The sequence below is a fragment of the Eupeodes corollae genome, chromosome 3, assembly GCF_945859685.1.
Source record: "Eupeodes corollae chromosome 3, idEupCoro1.1, whole genome shotgun sequence".
NCBI classification, from domain to species: domain Eukaryota; kingdom Metazoa; phylum Arthropoda; class Insecta; order Diptera; family Syrphidae; genus Eupeodes; species Eupeodes corollae.
Window position 1 is genome coordinate 39,931,245 of NC_079149.1, and position 24,938 is coordinate 39,956,182.

Genomic DNA, 24,938 nt, shown 5'->3' on the forward strand with positions numbered 1-24,938 from the left:
AGACATAACTTGCCGAATGTTGGTTTTTAAGTGCTCAAGAGTAATAAGTCTTTTGCGTAGCCCCACAAAAAAAGTACAGTGGTGTCAAATATCCCATAGTCGTTTTCAAAGAAGAAAGGTCCAATCATTGCTGAGGACCAAACACTGAGTTTTTTTGGATGTAATTTATTTATTTATTTATTAATTCAATCAACGATACTTAATCCAAAGATTTGCTTTTAGAATATATACAATTTCGTTGTTATTATTAAATATTAATAAATATATTAATTTACATAAATAGGAACAATCAGTAGAAGTTATTATGCAATAATGTTAATCATGAATTTTTAAATTGATTTCTGGTAAGATATATATCTAGATCATTATAGTACATATTAAAAAAAAGTACAACAGTGGGAAATTTGTTCACGCTGGCCATAGTTTGTAGAATGAGGATATTGAAATATAAAATTTTTCGATCTTAAAGATCGACTAGGTGCATAAATATCAATCAAAGAAAGCAAAAACTCGTTCTCAATGTCATTTAAAAGAATATCACGAAAAAACATAACACCGAACATTTTACGCCTTCATTCAAGAGTTTGCATTCTTAATAAAAGGCATCGAGATTTATAATCAAGATTTTAACTAAAATTTCTTAAAACGAATCTCAAAAAAGAGGCTGGCATGTGACCCACACTGATAACTTCCCATCCCGTCTGTCGATTTGTCTTGCTTAAAAGTTTGTCTATTGTATCAATTTTTACCAAATTTGGGTACTATTTTTTGTAGATTATATTTTTTATGAAAAAACGGGCTGTTGGATTTTTATATAAAAATTACTGAATGTCGAAAACAATATGTTCTGTGAAGTAAAATAAGTTTGAAGCCAATATTTTTAATTTTTGAAAAGCTATTTGAGTCGAAAGTAAATTTTTACCAAGTTTTAGTATTGTTTTTTTTTGAAAAAACTGTGAATTCGATTTTTTTCAAAATTGTATTGATACTTGAAACAATATTTCTTCTAAGATAAAATCAGTTTGAAGCCAATATTTCAAATTTTTGAAAAGATATTTGACTCGAAAATCAATTTTAGTAAGAAAACTGTCAATTCGATTTTTTTTTAAATTGTATCGATTGTTGAAAACAATATTTCTTCTAAGATAAAATTAGTTTGAAGGCAATATTTCAAGTTTTTGAAATAATATTTAAATCGAAAAACAATTTTTACCAAACTTTTGTTAATTTTTTTTTTAGGTTTTTAATTTTTTGTACAAAAACTGTTAGTTAGGTTTTTTTTTAAATTTTACTGAATGTTGACAACAATATTTTTTAAAAGATTAAAGTATTTTAAAGCCAATATCTCAAAGTTTTGAAAAGATATTTGAGTCGAAAATCAATTTTTACCAGATTTTATTAATTTTTTTGTTTAGGTTTTTATTTTTTGTAAGAAAACTGTGAATTCGATTTTTCTCAACATTTTTCAGAATGTTGAAAACAATATTTCTTATAAGATAAAATAAGTTTGAAGCCTAAATCTCAAGTTTTTGAAAAGATATTTGAATCGATATTCAATTTTTACCAACTTTGAGTAATGTTTTTTTAGACTTTTATTTTTTATAAAAAAAACTGTCAATTCAATTTTTCTCAAAATTTTATCAGATATCAAAAACATTATTCGTTCGTTGCACAAAATTGTTTTGAAGATGAAATCATATTTTAGTAGTAAAACTTTGGAGGTCACACATTTATGCTCAGTTTTTTTGAATTATAAAAAAAAACATTTTTTTTGGTTGGTTGGTTGGTTTTTTTTTCAAAAAATATATTTCTTTGATATCACTTTGCAAAATATTATATAAAATTTAATTCAAGTCTCTTGCGTTGTTGGTTCGTCAGATATTTAGGGTTTACCAAAATTTTTTTTCAAACTGCTATGGTAAAAAAACCACCCTGGCAATCTTCTAGAGAGCCCTTTCTGCATCTTTCTGTCTTATTAAAATTTATTTGAAATCAATATCTCTTCTGGTTCTTGAGCTATGGACGACGAAAAAAACGTCGCGAACGTACGGACGTAAGAACGTACGTGCACACGCACTCACAGACATCTTTTTAAAAAAATTTTATTTCGACACTAGGGACCTCGAAACGTCGAGAAATGTCAAAATTATCAATTTGACAAATCAGACCCATTACAATACCTTTCTATGGGAAGTTAAAAATTCTTATGGATATTTTCAGTTCTTGTTATCATACTCCAGTAATGGTCTAACAAGTGAAAGTGTGTATGTGTCCTTAAAATCAGAAGAATTCCGTTTAAGGACATCTAATATAGAGTTAGCTTTTGAAATAGTATAGGAGACATGTGAAATAAAGTTAAGTTTCTCATCAAATACTACGCTTAGGTCTTTAATCTCGTTAACTCTTAATAGTTTGATTCCTTTGAGGAAATATTCAAAAATTATGGGGTTTCTTAAGTGACTGTGAGTTAACACAGAGCACTTTGACAGATTAAGGTCAAAATCATTTTGTTCACACCAATTGTTAAACTTTAAAATGTCTTGCTGAAATTCAACACAATCATTATAATTATTTGTAACTTTAAACATTTGTATAAATCATCTGCAAAAATTTAGTTGTTGGAACTGATGGAAAATCATTAATAAACAATTCAAATAGTAGTGGTCCCAAATGCTACCCACGGGAACACCTGAATAAACAAAGATCGGGTGTTAAAACACTTTTAAGAAAAACAAGCCAAATTAGTTGTTTCGGATCGACCACTTATGAAACCATGTTGAATTTTACAGATATGACATTTGATTAGTGCATAAAGCTTCTTTTTTACTATTTGGACGATAATTTGTAACCATTTTTTTTATCTCCGGACTTAAAATTTGGATTAATATTAGACACTTTCCATTCATCTAAAATTACCATTTGAAAGAGATTGTCATTATAAGCCATTACTGGACTTTCTTCAATTGCTTGAAGATTCTTAGAACCCTAAACACGAACATTTTGTTCATGAAAATTCCCAACAAGTGAGAAATGTACTTCGTCGCTAAAGGAAATTGTGTTTGAAAAATTGCCGTCAACTCCCTGTTGTTCATGCACCCATTCGACGTATCTACGACGACGTCATGAATGGTCAGCTAGCTGCAGTTGTTGTGTGAGCTGGACCTTATATGGATGAAGGTGTAGATGCAAAATACGCCTTAATGTGTCTTAAGACAGTCTTAATTCCTGAGAACGACGAGGAATCGACGCATTCACTTTTACTTACAGCAGCGATGTTTTCAGTGGTACAAGCGAAACGATTGTGCACAGGCCTTACAATATCTGTTACCAATCCAGTTTCTCCAAATTTCTTCACAATTCTGCCAATTGCTTGCGTAGTTGGCCGATTTATAAACCATCAACTCCTGGCAAAACCACCATTTTTGCAGTAGGTTTTAAAAAAGTGTATGCGTTGTGAGATAGTTAAACGATCCATTTTCGTAAATGCCAGACTTTGAACTTAAAAAATTAAAAAAATTGGTTTTACAACTTAGTTTGACAGATGTGGAATTCTAGCCCCATACTTTTGAAACCGCAGAATGGATAACCCGTTATTTTACTCAGATTTATTCCAATAATTGAATAAGAAAAAACTCAAAAACTGAATTTTACTATCAGATTCTCAGCCATAAACTTTGACAACTAATTTCAAATAAAAACTCATTTCTTTTGATGTTTCTAAAAATACCACTTCACTTTAAAACATTCGTTTCGTTAATTATATCTTCTCAAACGTATTTTAATTTGCAATAATTTTTATCGGAACTTTGCATAAATTGAAAAAAAATAAAGAGAGAAAATGCCCACAACCTATAATGAAATTAAAGCACCTACTTTGTGTAAACACAAATTATAACCATCGGTCCTTATCTAATAGTAAGCAATTCCACTTAAAAACCTCTCCCGAACTTGAACATTAAAATTCTAAATGTTTTTGTGTATTTTTTGCTGTTGTTGTCTCTTTAGATTTAACCCTTAAAAAATAAACACTATACTACCTACTTCCAGGAATTTACCCAAATTCATCTCTATTTCTCTCATTACTTTTCACAACAATAACTCAAATAATACCCTCATAACCGTCAATGAATATTTAAACAGACTACCTCCCCCTATCAACAACCAAAGGTCAAACTAAAATCCCTACACGCAGGGACAAACATTCAAACCACAATATTCCATTAAAAACCTGCAACATCATACAACAGGAACATAACAAGTCGAAAAATATCAACAACAACAAAAATGAATGCAAATAAAAACAAAACCAAAAAAAAGGGGAAAACATCTGTCGTTAGCCTCGTCCTTGCCAGATTATGACTAAATCATGTCAATGTGTAAATAAACAGAACTTATTTTAATTACCATAATGGTAATTTCAAGCCCACCCCATTAAGTGAGTGGGCACCTAACCTATACCTCTTCTCTCTGTGTAATGTACAAAAAAAATCCCAAAAAGGATACCAACTTGCCACTTTATATGGGAACAACCAAGAACTTAAAGCTGTGTCCTTTTACCCGCTGCTGCATAACGCTACTCTCCTGATGGTCAGCCGGACAAGTTGTGAAATTCGTTAGAAATTTTTTGACATATCAGCTCTATTCCAAAGCAATATACCAATTCAAAAAAAAAAAAAAAAAAAAATTTAAGGAAAAAAATATGTGCCCATGTCCGTAATTTTTTGTTTTGTTTTTGTAAAATCCTTTGACACTCTCTTTGTGGGGAGAAAAAAGAGAAAGAAGCTGTAAAGCTTCTTACATTGAATTCAAAAAGCTCGCGGCTCAACACAAAATTCATTCTCCTATTGCCAAAAATGTGCCCAAATAAATATGATTTTGTTATAAGGATAACAACAGCAAAAGGACACAAACGAAAAAAATAGAAACACAAAAACAAAAACAAATATCCAATTTACAGAAACAGGACCTTCATAGTTATGGAGCTTTTGGCTCAAAAGCTATAACAAAAAGCTCACCCATCGAACATAACATCACATGCGCCAAACAAGCTACATGTAAACTCCACTTGGTCGGGTTACGGGCGTATACCAGTCCTTAGCGAATACTCGTCGAAAGCTGGCTAAACTATCGCGAGTTACCGTTAGAAATTCGTATGTTTTCTGTGTACATTCCAAAAGGAACGATTATCGTTTTTGTGTGGTACTGAAATAAAATTAAAGAAAAAGAAAATAATATAGAAACGGAATAACTCACACATAAAGTCGTACATATAAATAAAGCGTTAACGACGCATTTGTAACGTTCGTATAAATGTACATATATCAAATTCAATTGCCCTCCTCCTTTTCCATTTAAACGAAATAAATCGTCCTTTTTCGGTAATATAGTTGCGTTGCTGTATATTGTTAACCTAAATCCGCGTATGACCTACGACACTGGGGCATCCTCATCATCATCATCATCAGGACGATGATGTGTGTTTGTGTTGTAAAAAGACGACGAATGTTTTAAAAAAAATTAAATAAAATAAAAAGAATATCAAAATCAAAATGGCAACACAATTGCGAGAGAAATCGCGCAAGGATAACATATCTGTCTTCTAAAGCTATATTACATACCAACATAGATTCTTATATGGCTAACTAATGAATGTGTGTGTTCAGATGAAAATAACAAAAAAAAATAAATAAAGGATTCATCTTCAAGGTGTCATCTCTTGAGAACGACAACGACGACGTTAAGTGAGATACCGAGAGGTTATTTTGATTCTGATTAACTTACTTTTCGAGCAGCTCAAAAAGGGTTGCTTGTTACACGATACCCTACTACACACCTACTTTGAAGGACCATTTTGCGCCTCTTGGACCGTTAATTTACGCTCAACACACATCAAAAATTCTTTTATCTTTTAATCACCCTTGTGATATGTAAACATCCTTAAAACAGCGCGATAACTTCATCATCGTTAGCTCCGCCGCCGCCCGCCATCAACCGCCGTCGCCTATGCGTCCTCATCGCCATCGTGGTTGTGTGTTAAATACTTCTTCTGTGTTTTTTTTTTTTGGTTTGTATATGTTGCTCTAGCCTGTCCCTCGTGTTGGCATCTAAGTTGCGGGAAAAACAAACGCGCCTAGGCCTTAATATCCTTTTGCCTATATCAACCTAAGGATAAACGGTGTGGCGTAGATCTCTGTCAAGTGCACAACATCCTTCGACGAACATCATTTGTCATGTTCAGAGTCGCGTGCCTTGTTGGCTTTTGTTTTATCTGTGTGTGTTTGTTTTGAAACGGGATATAGGACACAAAAGAAAAATTACACATCGCCTCACGTCAATAGCGACGACCACCTAATGTGATCCTGATCATATAAAATTTATTGTTCGTCCTGATTGCAGTGATTATGATGTGAGTTGGTTGGGGAGGATAGTTGATGATGTGTCTGAATATATCTGACATAGGTACCTACCTACTTACCTAACTACACACATACCGTACAGTTGTCTTGTACAGAGTGTCTTGTGAGAAAATAAGAAAATGAGAAAATGTCCTTAGAATTGGTCGAATAAGTGAAAAATACAAATAAATTACGAAAAATAAAGAAAAGAAAACCTGACACCATTTTTGTCTGTCATAAGATTCAAGAAGCTCCTTACTGCTCTATTGATTTAAAAATTAAAGTGCGTGTGTTTTGTTTTTGATTTCATGCTTCATCGCAAGCCTCAGCATCACTTTGAAAAGAGAGTGTGAAATTTAACATCAGGAGCTTATTTTCTCGTGTTATATTTTGATGCTAATTCTGATTTGTTATCCTTCAATGTTATAAAGTTGTTATCACATTGATGTCATAAAAAGCAAAAATCTCGTAAAAATAAAACCAGTGCATATATTAAGTGTTTACTAAATTTTGTTTTGTCTTTATTGCTTGCACTAAGGTCCTTAATATAAATTTGTGTCACACCATAATATTGACAAAGCAATAAAAATAAAAAAGAGAAAGTATTTTTGCGCGTCCTTTGAGAGTTAAGTACCTACACTCGGAGGAAGGGGTATAAGTGTGTGATTTGTTGTTTTTTTGAAACATAATATTTTTTAATAAATAAAATGGAAAAATACACTTTTGAGTGTACAAAATAATTGAATTAAAAATTATATATGATTTAGTGGAATAAACATTGCTTGGTTTTCCAAACGCAATAAGGATGGTGGATTAATCGAATTGAAAAGTGTAAGTATGTCTTGTTTAAACCCGTATTTTGTTATCTTTTAGAAATACAAATACAAACCTATCTATGTACATTGTACGTCCTACATGAGTAGAGGTATTGTGTACATTATTTTGTATATTTTGAAGATTAATATGCTTAAGCTGAAGGATTTATCTAAGTTATTAAAATTAAGGGTGAATTAATATTTTCCCCTTTTTGTCTGAGGATGAAAAACAGATCAATTCAAATGATGTGCCAAAAGTTTTGGGATTTATAGATGTAGCTGTATGCATGTATATAAATTTTGTGGTTTTGGATTGCTTTTGTGTAGCTTCACAGATTCTTTTGGAATCAAATATTTCTACTGTACATAAGTAATCTTTTTTCCCAATCGAATATAAAGGATTTATGAAAGAATAGGCGGCTGATGCAAAAGGGGGTAGATTGAAACGAAAAAGGACGTTCTGATTTGGATACTGAAGGAAAATAGAGATTTTGTAAAAGATGGTTAGAACTTTTGATTATAAAATTAACAGTTTTTTACATTTTTCAAACATTGTTCTTTTTATAAAGAATTTTTTTTTTAATTTAAATATTCAAGATTGTAAAATTTATTACTCATATTTTGTTTGTTGTAATACTTAATCCATAACGTTTATGAAACAATCCTTAATTAAATGAAATTCAGGTCCTTAAATTAATTCAACATAATAAGGAAACATTTTGTTCCCTTCTTAAAAAAAATCGAAAACAATTCTTTTGATTTTTAAAGCAATAATTAACTGAAAGTAGAGAACTTGAAGATTTGGAAAGAAAATTCAAATCTCTCAAAAAACATGCCTTATGTCTTTCATGATTGAATTTGAAATTAAGCTCTAATCGTTTCAGACAAAATTTGTTGAGAAAGTATATCAGAAAAAACGATATTGAAAAACTAGAAATTTTGAGTTCGGGTGGTTTATTCATTGTCTGTTTTATGTTCCATTTGTTGATAATAGAAATTTTGTGTAATGTCATGCATTAACTTTTTGTCTGTCTGTCTGTTAAAATTAAGTTGTTGGCTCCATTTTTATTTCCTTTATACGGTTGTATGAATTTAAGGTTGGAACAAAAAATTCGTTACATTTTTCAATGGTTTTTTAAAATTTTATAAAATCATCTAAATGAGCCCAAAGTGTTTAAGAGGTTTTCTTAAAGCTTTAAACTTAAGGATTTTCGATCTTAATCATAAAAAAAATCAGTTCAACAGCCTTTATTTATTGGTAAACGCAGAAGAACTTCTTTCTATAAGTAGGTTTAGTAGTAAAACTCGTTTTTGTAAATATTTTTTTAAAAATGAAGATGTTAATAAATTAGTATTACATTTGTATTTTATTTATTTTTTCAAAAGAAAAAGAAAATTTGTATACTTTTAAAACTTTCCTTGTCGGGGATGAAACTTTCTATAAAAAAATAGGTTTATACAAATTACCCTACAGATTATTAAAAAAAATGCTTAAATAGGGACCTCAAACAATTTCCCAAAAAAATATAAAAAAAAAACCTGCTTAAATAGGAACCTATAACATTAAGCTTAACAGTTTTGCAATGAGATGTTTTTCAATCAGCCCTTTATTTGAACAGCTGTCTCCGCAAAGGCTGCTGGTTTTTTACATTTGACAAGCAAAAAATTCACGATAAACACTTGAACAAAACTTAAGGAACTTGTGGAAATTTAGAAGTAAAAAATGGTTACAGTCACAAAGATGTAATTTAGTGAGAAATGTTAAGAAGAGCTGATGTCCATTTTTATTGATTTGATTTTAGTGTCAATATCTTGTTATTTAACACAATTGACTTTTTTCTTGGAAGCCACGTAAAGTAATTACGGACATCAGCCTCGAAGGTGCAAATTGTTTTTGAAAATTTCATAAAAAGGATATGATGCTTTCTTTTAAAGTAACCTATTTTTCAATATCAAAATGAAAATTCTTTCATTTCAATTCTTTTTGAATTTGTCGAAAAAAAATTAACACATTTGAATTGAAACAAATTAATTGTATCAATAAAACAAATAAAAAGAGGCAACAAAAGTTTAAATGAGATCAATGCATGAAATCATTGAATGGATATGAAATTTTTCCACACCGATAATCCTTTATAATTTTTAAGCTGTTTTTGATCGTTCTAATGTTTGAAATTATTAATTAAATACAAATTTCTACACTTATGTCTAATTTATGAGTGTCTATTAGAGTGACCGCAATAAATCGATTTTCGAAATTGGGTCGGGGGAACCCTATAAAATGATCAGTCTTTGCAGATTTTTAGCTAGCCAAAATTTCAGCTCGATTCGATAACGCTAAATGCTGCCGACACGTGCTCAAAGTTTCAAAAAACTCTTTTTTCTCTGTTTGGCGAAGTAAACTAGCCCTAGCTCCCAAACAACTGTCCCTATTCTCATTATTTATACAGGGTGTCCCGTAAGTAATGGATAACCCTGAAATGCCTCATAGTAGACTTTATGACCGTCCTGAAAACTGATAAAAAAAGTTCTATCCCAACCACAAGAAAAGTTATATGCATTTTTTTGTTCTGTGCTTTATTTTTTTTCTTACTTTACATTTTTGAATACCACGGCTACAAGTGAATGAGTTCCATCATTTTTTCAGGAATATTTTACATTACTTGTGCCAACACATACATAAGTAGAAGAAAATTATTATAACTGTTGGACTTTGCGGTTTCTACGATGTTGTCCTAATAATAAATCCAAGCTTTCAACTTCTAGGGCCGAATACATTATTGATAAAAATGTCAAAAAAGTGCAGCTGCCTCCACACGATTTCTTACTTCCTCTAAAGACCTCATCGGCTTGCTGTATACGATTTCCTTAATGCATCCCCAATGAAACAAATCAAGTGGATTTAGGTCTGGTGAACGGGGTGGCCATAAAATTGGTCCCAGACGTAATATCCATCTGCCTGGATATCTGGCATTTAAAAATGCCCGTACAGGCACAGCAAACTGTGCTGGACAACCATCATTTTGAAGCCAATGGGATTCCTTTAGTTCTTGAGGCACTTCTTCCAACAAGGTTGGGAGATCGTCGTTTTGGAGAAACTCCAAATAACCTTGGGCAGTTAAAATCAACGGCAGCTCAAAGGGTCCAATTATTTTCCCATTTAGAATCCCAGTGCAATAGTTTATTTTGAATTGGTATTGAGACCTGTCTTCCCTCATGATGTTTGGGTTTTGTAGTACCAGAAGTGGAGATTATGGAGATTAGTGTAGCCATCTCTTTTAAATGTCAACTCATCGCTCCAAAGAATTTTGTCAAAAAACTGAGGATCTTCTTCAATTTTGACTATCATTCACTTCCTTCCGAGAAACAGCTATGGACTCTAATAAACACTCAATAATCCGGGTGACGTGCGTTAGGGTACCTTTCCCTATACAGAGTCACAGCTTCGTTTGCGTTGCCTTTGCACACTCCATAAATGAAATGTATGTTTGCATATTCTTATGCAGAATACAAAATACGCGGCATCGAAAAAGTTCAATCAAAAGTCTTAATTATCAAAAAGCAGGTTTAGGAAAACAGCTATTTAGACCGTTAATTTTTCTGAAGAATGAACAATAAAAACGATGTAAGTAAGTGTTCGTCGTGGTCTTTATCTTATGAATTAAGATCAAATTACAAGAACTTTGGTTCAAAATTTAAAAAACTTACGAATTTATGCGGTCTCACTTTCTCAGGATCTTACAATTTACTATTAAAAAAAAAAATTCAAAATAAATCAGAAGACTTTTTGTTTGGAGAAAATAACAAATAAACTAATAGCAACCAACAAAATATTTGATGGGTTTGTTAAAGCCCAATAGAACAGGTAAAATTCAAAACAAGATAGAAAATGTAACCGTTTTTTGCATTTTTTGACATTTTTATCAATAATGTATTCGGCCCTAGAAGTTGAAAGCTTGGATTTATCATTAGGACAACATCGTAGAAGCCGCCAATAAATCAAAAGTCTGCTTTGTTCAACGCTTGGTATTATTTTAACGTTTACTGTGCTAATTTTGAAAACTTTTGTTTTTGCTAAATTTACTCTAGTATTGCAGATTTTTACCAATAACTTGCTATTGACTCTAGATATAATAATAAGTAATACCATTTTGAAATCTGCATTAGACGCGCATTTTCTTAAATAGTTGGCCACTCAGTTCATGCATTTTGTTTATACCAGCTATGATTTAACTTTTTCAAAAACTATTTGTTTTCACATTTTGCATTGAAATTCAATGTTACATAATTTGTTTCTCTAAGAAGTCCAACAGTTATAATAATTTTCTTCTACTTATGTGTTGGCACAAGTAATGTAAAATATTCCTGAAAAAATGATGGAACTCATTCACTTGTAGCCGTGGTATTCAAAAATGTAAAGTAAGAAAAAAAATAAAGCACAGAACAAAAAAATGCATATAACTTTTCTTGTGGTTGGGATAGAACTTTTTTTATCAGTTTTCAGGACGGTCTTAAAGTCTACTATGAGGCATTTCAGGGTTATCCATTACTTACGGGACACCCTGTATAAATAATGGGAATAGGGACAGTTGTTTGGGAGCTAGGGCTAGTTTACTTCGCAAAACAGAGAAAAAAGAGTTTTTTGAAACTTTGAGCACGTGTCGGCAGCATTTAGCGTTATCGAATCGAGCTGAAATTTTGTCTAGCTAAAAATCTGCAAAGGCTGATCATTTTATGGGGTTCCCCCGTAACGAATTCGACAAAAAAAAATTTCTTCGGGAGTTGCGGTCACCCTAGTGTCTATAGGTATGTTCTATAAATTTGTATTTCTCTAAAACGTCTATAATCTTCTATATGAAACTCTAACACTTTTGATGATAATTCTATTCGATTTATGCCTTGGTTATAATGTATCCGACTTGGTAAACCTTTGCACCACTGCACTGCAAGGTGACTGTTACCCAAAGGTGACTCTTTTTCATACCATCCCCCCAAATTTGTTGTCCAGACTTAAACATTGTTTACGTTTACTTTACCAATGCAATCTTTTGGAAATTTAAGCTTTTATGACTTCTTTAAGAATTGCATTCATTTAATTACCCTAAATATTGGGAATTACGATTTTGAAATCTCAAATTATTGTGCCTTGAAAAGAATGCAATCATTTTTCACTACAATCAATTGATTGCAATCATTTGCGACCACATGCATTCTATGTATTCATTAGAAATCCTTGTATGATTGCGTGGTTCTTAGGATCAAATAATTGGTGGTTGTAAGATTTGATGTCCAAATCTTTAATTAAAACCAATGAATGCAGTCTATGAGCTGAATTCATTAAATGATTTATAATGATTGCATTCCCAAAAGATTACATTCTTTTGCAAGCTTGATATATTGATATATACAGTCAAACTACCCTATATCGAATTTGCACGGAACCAGAAAATTGGTTATACAGAAGTTTTTAGTTTTTACTTTTATTTAAAGAAGTGAGTGATTTAAGTTTGGATAACATTCTTTCATTTTTCTTTTCAACAAAATCGTCTAGTAAATTGAGAGATTAAAATTTTTCTTCTCCAGAAAGATTCGAAATACGTCAATAGCAATATCTGTTTTTAGTTAATCGTTCTTCAATATTATTAACTATCAACAACTTTTTCTCAAGAAAAATGCTACTTCGAGACATTTATTTACAGAAGCCTGAAAGTAAAATGCTTGCATTCAAAATCTTAGTGAAATCCCCTTATAAGTTTTTTTTTCTCTGCATGCCGTTGTTTTCAACAGAAAATTATTTAAAAAAATTCGTTATGTGGAAAAAAAAGTATGAGATTTTGATTTCCAGCAAAAAAATTGTTCGTTGTAGAGAAAAATTCCCTTTATGGAAATTCGTTATAAGGAGATTAAAACACACCTAATAAGTGACTAACAAGATGTGTACTCAAAATCAATTCGTAAAAGAGAGATTTTAGTTATGAAGAAGTTAGTTATAGGGAAGTTTGACTGTACCACTAAGACTAGATTCATAAAATGATGACAATTAGTATAAGCATTAAGGCATTTAAAGTTTAGATATTTTTTCACTCAAAAAGTGTGATTCAAATAACTTGTAGCTTTATAAATTTTGTTTAAACCTCTACATCCTTTTTTCCAAAAACGGATACGTGCCGTACAAGTCAAGTTAAAAAAGTTCCCTAAATAATTACATTTATTCATCCATTTTAATTCACAATTTTATTAGTAAATTAATTAATAAATACAAAAAATACTAAAGTAGACCGAAAATCTACATTATCTATGTGCATATTTTATTTTTATTTTCGATGACCATTTATTAAATCCTACAAATTATATAAAACGAGATTACATTCTAAAATATTTATTTTAATTTTTTTAAATTGATACAAATATAATGTTAAGGCAACATACAAGTTATAAATGCATATCAATATTTTATATATATTCTGTGTATATTTTTAATAAATAATAATACAAAAACACTTATCTACAAAAAGTTACTAAAATTAATTTTTTAAATAATGCATATTCTATATCCGAAAAAAAACAAATACTTACACATATTCACACATTGAACTTTCTATTTTAATGAAAAATATTTATTTAATTTTTCAAGCTTGCACTTAATAACTAACGATTTGTTTATCTCATAATTAATGATTTGTTAAAATAAAAACAAAATAATTTGTTTGTGGTTTAATTCCAAAATACAAATTTTGTAATTATGTGTGATATGTAAAAATCAGGATCTATTTTTGGCCTTTTTAAACCTCTTAGGTTATTATTTTTTTTTTTTTTTGTTTACTTTTTATTTAATTATAGAATTTATTAATTCATTTAATACAATCGGGAACAAAAAAAACATGTTTACATAGCTGGATTAAAAATATTTATATATACGTTTATAAAGATACCGGAAATATATCTAGATATTAGATAGGTATTTAAAAGAATAATGTGTAATCTTTTTTTTGTTAACAATCCAAAAAAAAAATGAATCATTAAAAATATCGAAATGTTTAATTTACCGCAGGTATATGTTTTGCGGTCAATTTGTATTTTATAAATAAATAAGGGTAAAAAATACCTCGCCAACGTTTTTATTCCCATGTCTGATATGTCTTTAAGGTGATTCGGCAATTCCTTGTAAAGGACACTGCGAGTGGATAAAAGGAGTTATTAGAGGTTATAAGATCTGAGTCCTAACTGCCTCTCTTCCAAAACAGTGCGGCCCACTTAACAACATTACACGTGTACTCCATATGAATTTGTGGAGCGTTAGAACATAACCCATTACAGAATTTGTTTGTGCTTTGCTAGATAGTGAAAATAATTTTGTACAACAAAAAACCATCCCATATTTAAAAAGGCTCTAAATAACTTCAGTGTTCCCTCATGGTTTGATTCTCGCTTTAAAAACTTAAAAAAAAAACAAAAGGAACAAAGCTTGGATGAAGTATGCTCAAACAGGAAATGATGATGATTATAGGACGTTCATTATAATAAAACAACTTTTCACTGACTACTCTAACATCCTATATGATGACTACATTGAGAAAATTAAATTATAAAAAATATAAATTCTGTGACGCAACAGTCCGTTTGAGAACTAGGGCCTAGGGCCTAGTGGCTGACAACTCTCAACCATTCCTGTGTGCGAGTACTAATGTCAGGGATGGAAGGGACCTACAGTTTTAAGCCGAATCCGAACGTCAAATTTGTCAATTCCTCGCAAGAGTACCCGTGAGTACCCGTAAAAAACTTTAGGTGGCAAAGGTAGGGATCGAACCCAAGACCTCTCGCATTACAGTCCCACACACTAACCATCATGCAACGCGTACTACTACTCAGGAAAATTGAATTAAAACTTAAAAATAATCCTAACTGCAACGGCATCTTCGTTGTTGATTTGAATTATGTTTTAGTTGGTTCGGGTGGCTAGATGGGTTACCTACTAGCTTTTTAGCCAAGAGTAGTAAGTAGTTGTCCAATGTATTTATCTCGCTTCCGAATAGATTCGATCGTTTTTGAAGTATTTTTGACTCTACCTGTCAAAGACAAGCCAAGTGCAGATTCTCAGGATCTTTCATTCAAACGCTTTAATATGCTTCATGGCCGTTTATAGATGGTGTACCAAACATGAAAGCTGTATTCAATGAATAGTCTCAGAAGTTGTTTTTACATCAGGATCTTGATCTGTTGACTGAGTGAATTGCTCTTCTTCATCAATGGATGGACACGATGAAAGGCCCAGCTGGACTTCTAAGAAATTTCTGACTTTAATAGCTCGTGGAAATAAATTCTTAGGTACTGGACGATCCTCTTGGCTGAATACTAATAGTTTTCCTAACACATCTACCACTGTTTCAAATTTCCCCCACTTAAATTCTATTAATTTTGTTATAAGTAAAGACTCTGTTTTTAATAGTATCTTGACGAATGTTTTTAGTCCTGTTCCCGACGGTGTACCATCATCCATTTTAAGGAAATGCGCTACGTATTTAGCACACCCGTTGTGTGTTCTTTTTAACACAGCCTTCACATGTTACTAATGTGTCTTAATTAACGTCCTTTTGTTTAAATGTTTTTGAAAAAAGTGAACAATTAGATTGTATCTTTACTAACATCAGCAAGGCCTTTGATAAATTCTGTCATAAAACATTACTTTTAAAACTATCACAGCAAGGTTTTAACGACAGTTTCTTAAACTGGATCTCCTCATATTTTCCAGATAGACATTATAGTGTTAAATTTAGTAATGAGTGTTCAAGTTCATTTGTTGTGAAGTCTGGTGTCCCCCAGGGTAGTCACCTCGTTCCTATTCTATTTGTTTTATTTATAAATGACTTGGTTTCGATCATATAAAATTCGTCTGTCCTAATATAATGTATGCTGATGACATTAAATTTAAAAAAAAAAGTACATTTGCTGTCTTCAGAAGACTTAATGTTATTCAAGGAATGGTGCATTAATAATAATCGTCTTTTTTTAAAAGTTGACAAATTTAAAAACCATGAGTTTTACACACAAGAAAGTTCCAATCCTTTTAAGTTACATGTTTGATTCTTGTCCTTTAAGTAGAATGTACATATGTTTTTTCTGACTTGGGTGTTGTCTTTGATCCTAAACTAACATTTAATGAACATATTTACTTCATAGTTAAAAAAGCAAATATAGTTCTGGGTTTTATTAAAAGATTTGGCCATGATTTCCGTGATCCATATGTATTAAAATTACTTTTTGTTCCTTTTTTAAGACCAGTCCTTCAATATGCTTGTACAGTATGGTCACCTTACTACGCCTTACACATCTAATAAGTATCGAAGCCATTCAGAAAAGATGTTTGCGTTTTTGTCTACGATCCCTTCTCTGGTTTCATGATATTCAAACATTTCCGCCTTATTCACAAAGACTTTCTCTCCTAAATCTTCCATCTTTGACAAGATATAGGATGTACTTGCAGTTTTGTTTTATTGTTGGAATAATAAAGCACAAATTTCATCACCATCAGTTCCTGGTAGTTTAAACTTGGTAAGTGCGTTGGACTGTCATGAAAGGGGTCTTGGGTTCAATTCCTGCCTGTGACACCTAACTTTTTCCACGGGTACTACCTCTTGCGAGGAATTGACAAATCCTGCAAAAGTAATTCTTGTCATGAAAAAGTGCTTTCCCAAATTAGCCGTTCGGATTCGGCATAAAATTGTAGGTCCCTTACATCTCCATTTAGGAAATTGGTTGTTAACAGAACATGTTTTAAATTCCACATGTTTCTGTTAAAGGATCTTTCGTACACCGCTTTATATTTTTAAATTTAAACAAAGCAAAGTATGCCTGAGATATAATTAAAATTTGTATTCATCTGAAATGCCATTTGGTTCCATTTTGTATGAAATATTATATTCTTCAAATTTTTACCGTGGTTAATCCAAAACGTCCAATTTTTAGTAGCTGGCACATTGCACATAAATCAAAATAAATTTTTATCATATTGATTCAATTGTCACCTGGACATTGTCATTCTCAAAAATTGTGTGCGGATGTCGAATTTATTCCTCAAAACAGTGAAATGTTTGGGTTGTTTTTTCAAAGTACTTGCATTGCTATCTTTCCTAAGTCTTTAATTTTGTTCGTTAAACTTATTTACTCAAGATAATTTTAATATAAGGTAGTTTTTAACAATTGCATAGCCCATTTTGTAAACACATGCCGTTGTCTATTAGCATCAGTTCTTCATCGTCAGTATACGAATACATGCACAAGTCACGACGCAAAATTACTAAGTCTGTGAAGAGCCGAATTTTTTCTTGACAGCGTCGTCGGATTCTACAGCAAACTTAAACACATAAGAAGAGAAGGTGACGTTTTCAGTAGATGTAGTCCTTGCACTATTCAGGGGTGTTGGTTGATTTTGTACAGAATCATTGGACTCAAAACCCAATCAGATTTACTCCAAATTTCTCTCTGGATGGGACGATTATTTCTAAGGTAAAATTTCTGAAGAAAGTGAATCGTTTCCAGAACTAAGCCCCTTTCGCTATTAAAAAAATTATATATCATATGCAAACATTTTTGAACACTGTACTAACCTGTGATCTAATGACAAACCCAACCTTATCGAGGATAGCTAATTAGACACTTATGTTTCTTCACAAATATGGCCACCATCAAATGTCTTCGTAGTGGATGACTCTTTATTTAAAAAATCCAAGTGAACCTACATAGCTAAGAAAAATCCACTATAGACTTGGTCTCTTCTTGTAAAATTCAAGACGGTTCTTAATAAAAATCATCCAAGACGAGACAAAGTTGAGATTTTATATTTGGAGGGATTTTCACTGAAATCGTCAGTCTCGGTCTATGTCTTTTCAAATTTTAGTTTCAGCAATGCCATGCCCTTAATTTTAAATTTGTTGTTGAACTTGTTATGTAACTATTTTAAAATATTTAAAATCATGCGTTAAAAAATTGTATGTCTGTATGTTTGTTTTTAAGAAAAAGCAAATATTTTCTAAAATTAAGTTTCACTCCGGAATGGTTTTGGAAAAAAATGCAATCGTTTTTTTGTCCTTTGTTCAAGTCAAAAATTATAAGCAGAATAGCTTACTTACAATAAGTCAAATCAATAGCTACATATATCAACGAAAGGGCAATAAATCATTTAGAAAATGCAATTGCGAGACTTGTAAAATTAAACACAATAAACAAAACGTCAATATTCAAGTTAAAATAACACGACCGAGACTAAGATGAGACTTTTATTACACGAGATGGAGGCCAAATTTGTTTGAAATTGGATAGGATGATAAAAGTGCGTATACGCCACAGTGCATTATTAAAAATGTCCTCTTGGTAAACTTTAAAATAGTCCTTTTTAACCAATACACGTATTTCTTTCTTAAGTTATCAAAAATAAGTCACTGATTCGTAGCAATTTCAAAAATAAATCTAAAGAACCCTTCTTCTTGTAAATGAAGAAGTTGCCCTCAATTAAACATTTGAATTTAATAGTTAAAATCGATTTGCTTCTGATATTGGCATTTACAAAGTATATATGTATATACAAAGTATACAGATTTTCAAAACGAGTTAAAATTGACACAAAGTGAATACAGTAAATTGAGCTTGATGAAATATTTCTTGCAAATCCCCACCGAAAGCAATAGCATATTTTTGCTAGATATTATGGTAACTTTCAAAAACTGTTACCAACGTTTCAAAAATCCTTATTGAGTGAAAAAATGTTCATAATAGTATAAATGTATGTTTGACATCAAAATACATTAACTTGTAATGCAATATCGTAGACATTTAAAGAAAAACTTTATCAACATTTAGAATGAAAAAGACTTTCAGGAGCTGAAAAACTTGGAATCAAAAAATATATTTACTATAAACCATCTCCTCTATTCAAACTTAGTTATTTGCACTGAGATATGAGAGAATCGCAAGGAACAACTTTTTTAAAGTAACCTAACTCCTAGTTCTTTATATCTCCATTTCCCAAATCTCTTTATGAGCAGGTATAATATTAGCTTATAGAAAAGTTATAGAACCACCGAACCGCTTGGTACATACTTAAGTATACCCACTTCACCCTCTTCAATCTCGTTAGGTACTTGTGTAGCTTAGTGATTTTTCCAAGAATTTTAATGTTAAAATATTCCTCATTTTTGATACTTTACATAAAATTTATATTAAAACTTTATTCATTTTCGTTCGTTTTTTATAGCTTCTTTTCTAGACCAAAATAAATAAAAAAGAAAAACCAACATTGTCGTTGACAAACACATGTTATCATATTATCTAACATCTTTTTATTTTTCCCTTAGGTTAGATTGAAAAACTTCTCATTTATAAGTATAAACATACATATGTACATATATATAGCCATCATAAACATATAGCTTAAGCTTTAACTTCTTCCTATGTAAATATTTCTTCATCTCTCTCTCTCTCTGTCTCACACTCTTTCTCTATTGAACTTAATGTATTCAGTTTCTTTAATAGTCCAATTAATGAGATGGCCAAAAGCCCGAAGAATAATCGAACACAATAGGTATGTAAATGTTCGTACATATTTCAGGCATTGTTGAGCCGCGTACATACGTATATATTATATATTAAACATTATACAACTTTTCAAAATGTGCCACTCGACTTTAAGGACTAACATAAAGAATAATATAATTTCCCATCTTTTGGCCTTAACTTAATGGCAAACCAATTCCATTTATAGCTAAATGAAAAAAGAGAGAGAAATTTCGACGTAAAATCTTAATGACCAAATATACGAAAACGAAATTTCCCGCAGCTTAAATGACTCTTATATCCTGAATTTGATTATAGCCCACGTTACGTATAGTATACCGTACACACATATACGCATTCTTTCACAAATAGAATTCGTTTGTCGTTTCGCCTGAAGGATATAGGCAGAAAATTTTCTTAAGAAGTTTTTTTCCTGTTTTTTTTTTCTTCTGTGTGTGTGTTTTTTTTCTTTCTTATCTCCATAGCCATTTAAAGAGAAGTTAGTAGACACAGGCACTCCACATCACCACCCAACATGTCCTTATCCACCACAGTCCTAGCCAATTTCCAGCAATGACGGTGAAAGGAAACAAAAAAGGAGCACTCACACAGAGCAGGGAATGAAAGAAAAAAATAATTAGAACGCGAAAAATATTTCGTTTATCTCATTCGTTTTCGTTCTTTCTGGCATTTGTATCTTTCAAGGGGGGAGGGGGCGTATCCACTCCAACATTTGGGGGATGTTTTGATATGGAGCCTGATGAGAGAACAAAAAGAAGAATATACACCAAGCCACAAAACGAGAAGAAGTCGAAATGATTTCCTTTTGAGATTAAAACGGATTAGCTAATCTTTTGTTACTAGATACGTCGTCGTTCGTTCTCGTCGTCCTCGTCGCGTCGTAGTATGGAGTCAGCGTTTCCTTTGCACCCGGTTTTCCTGTGTATATTGACTTACCTACCAAATCCTATGTCCTACATATGAACATGTGAATGTGGTTTTATTATAACTGTTCATCTTTACCGCTAAGATCAAGAATTGACGAAGAACTAGGGGGGGAAATGGGGTAAAGTGGAATTAACGCTTCGGCAAAATGTTGTATGTAATATTCTAGCCGTATGAGGGGTTTGCTTGGCTATGTTTTTCTCATATCCAGTGTTGGTAGACGTTTTTTTAGAAAAACATCCCAACATTTTTTGCAGAAAATTCCATTTAATTTTAAATAAAGTTTGAAAATAAATTAAAAGTAGCAAATTGGTGTAAAATTTATGATTGCCGAAATGGTAAGAGTCTTGGAAAATGTATAGGGTTATTTTTCGGTTTCAACATTTTAATAATATTTCAATAAACAGGAAATTCGACAAGGGTATGCCAAACAGAGAGCATCGTTTGACAATTCAAATACTTCTCAGGTCATCATCTCCAGAATTATAATACTGTTGAAAAGATCTTCTCCAACTCTCATTCGGAAAAATCTTTTACTATTTTCTCTATAAAGAATACTCGCGTAAGCAGGTCGATGATTTTTGGATTGCTCCTTTTTTTTGACAGGAGGAAATCTTCAAAAGACACTTTGCAGTATTCGACACCAAGTAGTGTGGGACTCTAAGTCACAAAAACCACCTCTTCATCAGGACTAATCTTGAAGGATCGACATCCGAATTTTCATTCTTAACTTTGTACAATCACTTTGGGGGAAGTTTAAGCCGTCAATACTTTCCCTTGTTTTTTTTTAGACCATAAGCTCATGAGGCTTACAGCGTATTTTTTAACAACTTCTGTTACCATTTCTATTTGTAAGTCACGATGTAGATCGGTATTTCTTATGAACCAAGGTGCATTAACTATTCCACGAAGGATTTTGTTTTGGAATTTTTGGATTATTTCGGTATTTTTTTTCTTTGTACAGCCCCATAATTAGATTCCATAGGTCCAAACAGGTTTTAGTACTCGATTATACAGCATTATTTTGTTTTGGATTGATAAATCAGAGTTGTTACCAAGTAACCAGGACATTTTTCTATTTGGCCGTATTGGCTTAAAGTACAGCTTCTTTATTAATGAATGTTGTTTATCTTTTTATTTGTAAAGTTTATATGTGAAGATTTTATTTCATTGAATTTGATACGCCATTTTTCGGTCCAAGCTCTCACTGAGTCGAAGGCATTTTGTAGTTTTACTGCAGCCTTAGAGACACATTTGTAGGGTACCAAAATTGTGGTATCATCTGCAAAAGAAGCCATTATGGTGTGATTACCAACTGGAATATCCCTTGTGTATAGTAAATACAGGGTAGGACCTAGGACTCTTCCATGTGGTACACCGGCTTCTATTTTCTTCAACAATCGGTCTGAGATGTACGATATTAATATTTCAAAGTTCTGCCTGGGAAGATCGCTTTGCAGTTTGTACTCAAGCCCCTCATGCCAAACATTGTCAAAAGCTTGAGCAACATCTAAGACAATAGCTGAACATACTTGTTTTTCTTCTACTGCTTTTTCTATTATATCTGATATTCTATGAACTTGATCTATCGTGGAATGTTTATTTCTAAAGCCTGATGGTTTGAGATTAATCTTCTTTCTTCTATGAATTTTCTAAGTCTCTTCAGAAGCAGTTTTTCAAAAACTTTTGACATAATTGGTATAAGCGATATTGGTCTGTAAGCCGTCACTTTTGTAGGTGGTTTACCTTGCTTAAGGCATGCATATATTATATTTTGGAGTTTTATGAAGGCTTTCAATGGCATTTCTTTCATAACCTGAGCAGTAATTTGTTATTTGATAGTTGATGTTAACATATACTTTTTATTTCTTTAAGTCTTACAATTGGTATTTCACTTTCATCTATCTTATCAACAAACTGTAAGCTATTTTCAGCCGCGTTTGATGAGTATGGCTTAAAAACATTCGCAAGATCTTGCTTCTTTTGAATCACCGCTAAATTTAACAGGTATCAAATTCAAGAGCTACCAACGTCGCACCATGATATGAATGATAATTTACATCGTTAAGTCTATTCTCGGTCTTCTTTTGAGTGATATTAAGATGGTTTCATCTTGAGACTATTTTTGTCTCTTGCCCATATTTATGATTGCGTTCTGGTCTTAGCTATAACAGCTTTCAGGTTTTAAGAGTGTTAAAATAAAACGCATAACACATATTAAAATTTATGTCATGGTTTCAACTTTTAATGATTTTTTTTGTCAAATGTCCTTTGAAACAAAAAACATTCAAACAGATTTATATGAGAATTATCTTGAACTTTGTGTAAATAAACTAATAATGTAGTTTCATAGAAAAATAATACCGTACATGAATTATTTTGACATAGGACAAAACGGAAATAAAATTAGTTCCTAGAATCTTCAAATGGTTTATTTCTGAATATGCATTCTGTTGAAAAATTGAAAGCATTTTGTTGACGAACATCATCATTAGTTTTCTGGAATTGATTTTTAGTTCATCAGAAATTGTGGTAATGGTTGTGTTAAAGTAGATTTAAAGTAGAAAGATGTCTAATGGCATTCCAATGAATTCATACGTACATATGTCTGTCTAAATACTTCTAATGAATATACTCGTAATCTAGGATGAAACAAATTTTAGTTAAACAGAGTAAACGCCTGAGGGAGTTTAGAAACTGAGCAACATCAAATCATTGTCGGTCGGTTAGAAGGTAAAACTCTTACTTTATTTATTCTTTGAAAGGAACCTACATAGATTAAAACAAATATTTGTAAAAAAAACTTCAAAGTGACATTGACGATAATAAAAACATAGCAGACAGAAATGTATATATAAATGTAATATTTTAATACCTTTTGTAATGGGCTTACAAGGAAACAACTTTTAGAGGGAAAAATTGAAAAATTCTTTTAATGATAGTTGACTTTTAATTTTGCACCTACGACTTTTAATATATTTGGATCCAAAGATAAATTTACTAAAAAGTTCCTTGCTTATTTACTTCAATTCTTAAGGATGAATTTTTGGTTTTAATAGGAACTCAAAGTGTCATGAATCGTCTGTAAAGAATTCAACATTCGTGTAGTGCTACTAAATAAAGAATCAATGTACTTAACAGCACATCTTAAATTAGGATAAAGGGTAAAGTAATAAGTATTCTTAGAAGTACGAGTGTTTCTGTTGATTTTTGCAAGACATGCAAGTTGCTATTTCACAAGAGCATTCTTTATGAAAATATTGGCAGATAAAAATTATTAAATGTTAAAAATGTTTACCAACCTTATTTATAAAGAAGGTATAGTGGTTTATTTAGCTTCATAATTAATAAAACAACCACCCGTTTTAATTTGTATAATTGAATTAAAATCGTTGATATTTTATTTTTGGAAACTATCAAAAAACTTCTTTGCTAACATATTTTACTTAAGTCCTCAGCACTGTTAAGTCCTTTGGGAACCCACCTAAAGGGCATAGGGTCTCTACATATTAAGAAAATCCTTAATATGTTGCTTTCTTGTAATAGCTGAAGTAACCTTCCAAGTACTACACCCACAAGAAGCACAGATTTGACCTTTGTGCGAAACAGTCGAAACTTTGTTCTTGAGCTGATAGGGTTATTCCTTTAAATTTTCGACAACGTACCGAACGCCGGTTTTGCTATGCCGATGTGGCACCATGACGCCTTATTCTTCTTTGATAGAAACTTTTTTTTTACCAATTGTATTGACGACATTTGTAATTTTTATCATTTTGTTATTAGCGTTAATTTATCTTTTTTTACGAAATAGCAATTACTCAATTTACATAGATATGGTTTCGATACCTTACTGATGTGATGGCCACTCCTTTCAAAAAGTCAACTAGCAGGAGGATCTTGGAGAAATTTTCGTCTCGAAAAAACATTTTCGCTTGACATCGATCACATAATTTCTAGAGCGAATTCGATTTTTTGAGGTTTTAAAATAAGAAATTCAAAATCTTTTGATTATTCTTATACAATCTAAATCCCTTACACGACTATTGTAAGTCCCTTGTAAAAGTATTGAACTGTAATATTGAACAACGAATCAAGAATCATTTGTATACAGAAAATTTGAAAAATATTTACTTGTGCTCCTTGCGAAAAACTATTAGATATTTTGGCATTCTTTGTAATGAGAACATATGTGTTGTCATCGACCTAAAACCTCTCGTTTTCAGAAGAAAATTTAGTG

The 24,938-nt window shown here is 31.5% G+C and overlaps 1 protein-coding gene across 4 annotated transcripts in view; it reads left to right on the plus strand.

Annotated features, from left to right (window-relative positions):
• The first annotated feature begins 5,099 nt into the window (after nt 1–5,099).
• The window catches only part of LOC129950117 (zwei Ig domain protein zig-8), a 425,570-nt gene continuing 405,731 nt past the window's right edge, over nt 5,100–24,938 (plus strand). For 2 of the 4 annotated variants that reach the window (XM_056061944.1, XM_056061943.1), the window contains exon 1: nt 5,100–7,226. The gene's annotated coding sequence lies outside the window, so the exon portion shown is untranslated. The remainder of the gene's footprint in view (nt 7,227–24,938) is intronic. The other 2 variants (XM_056061942.1, XM_056061945.1) reach the window with 1 other exon arrangement.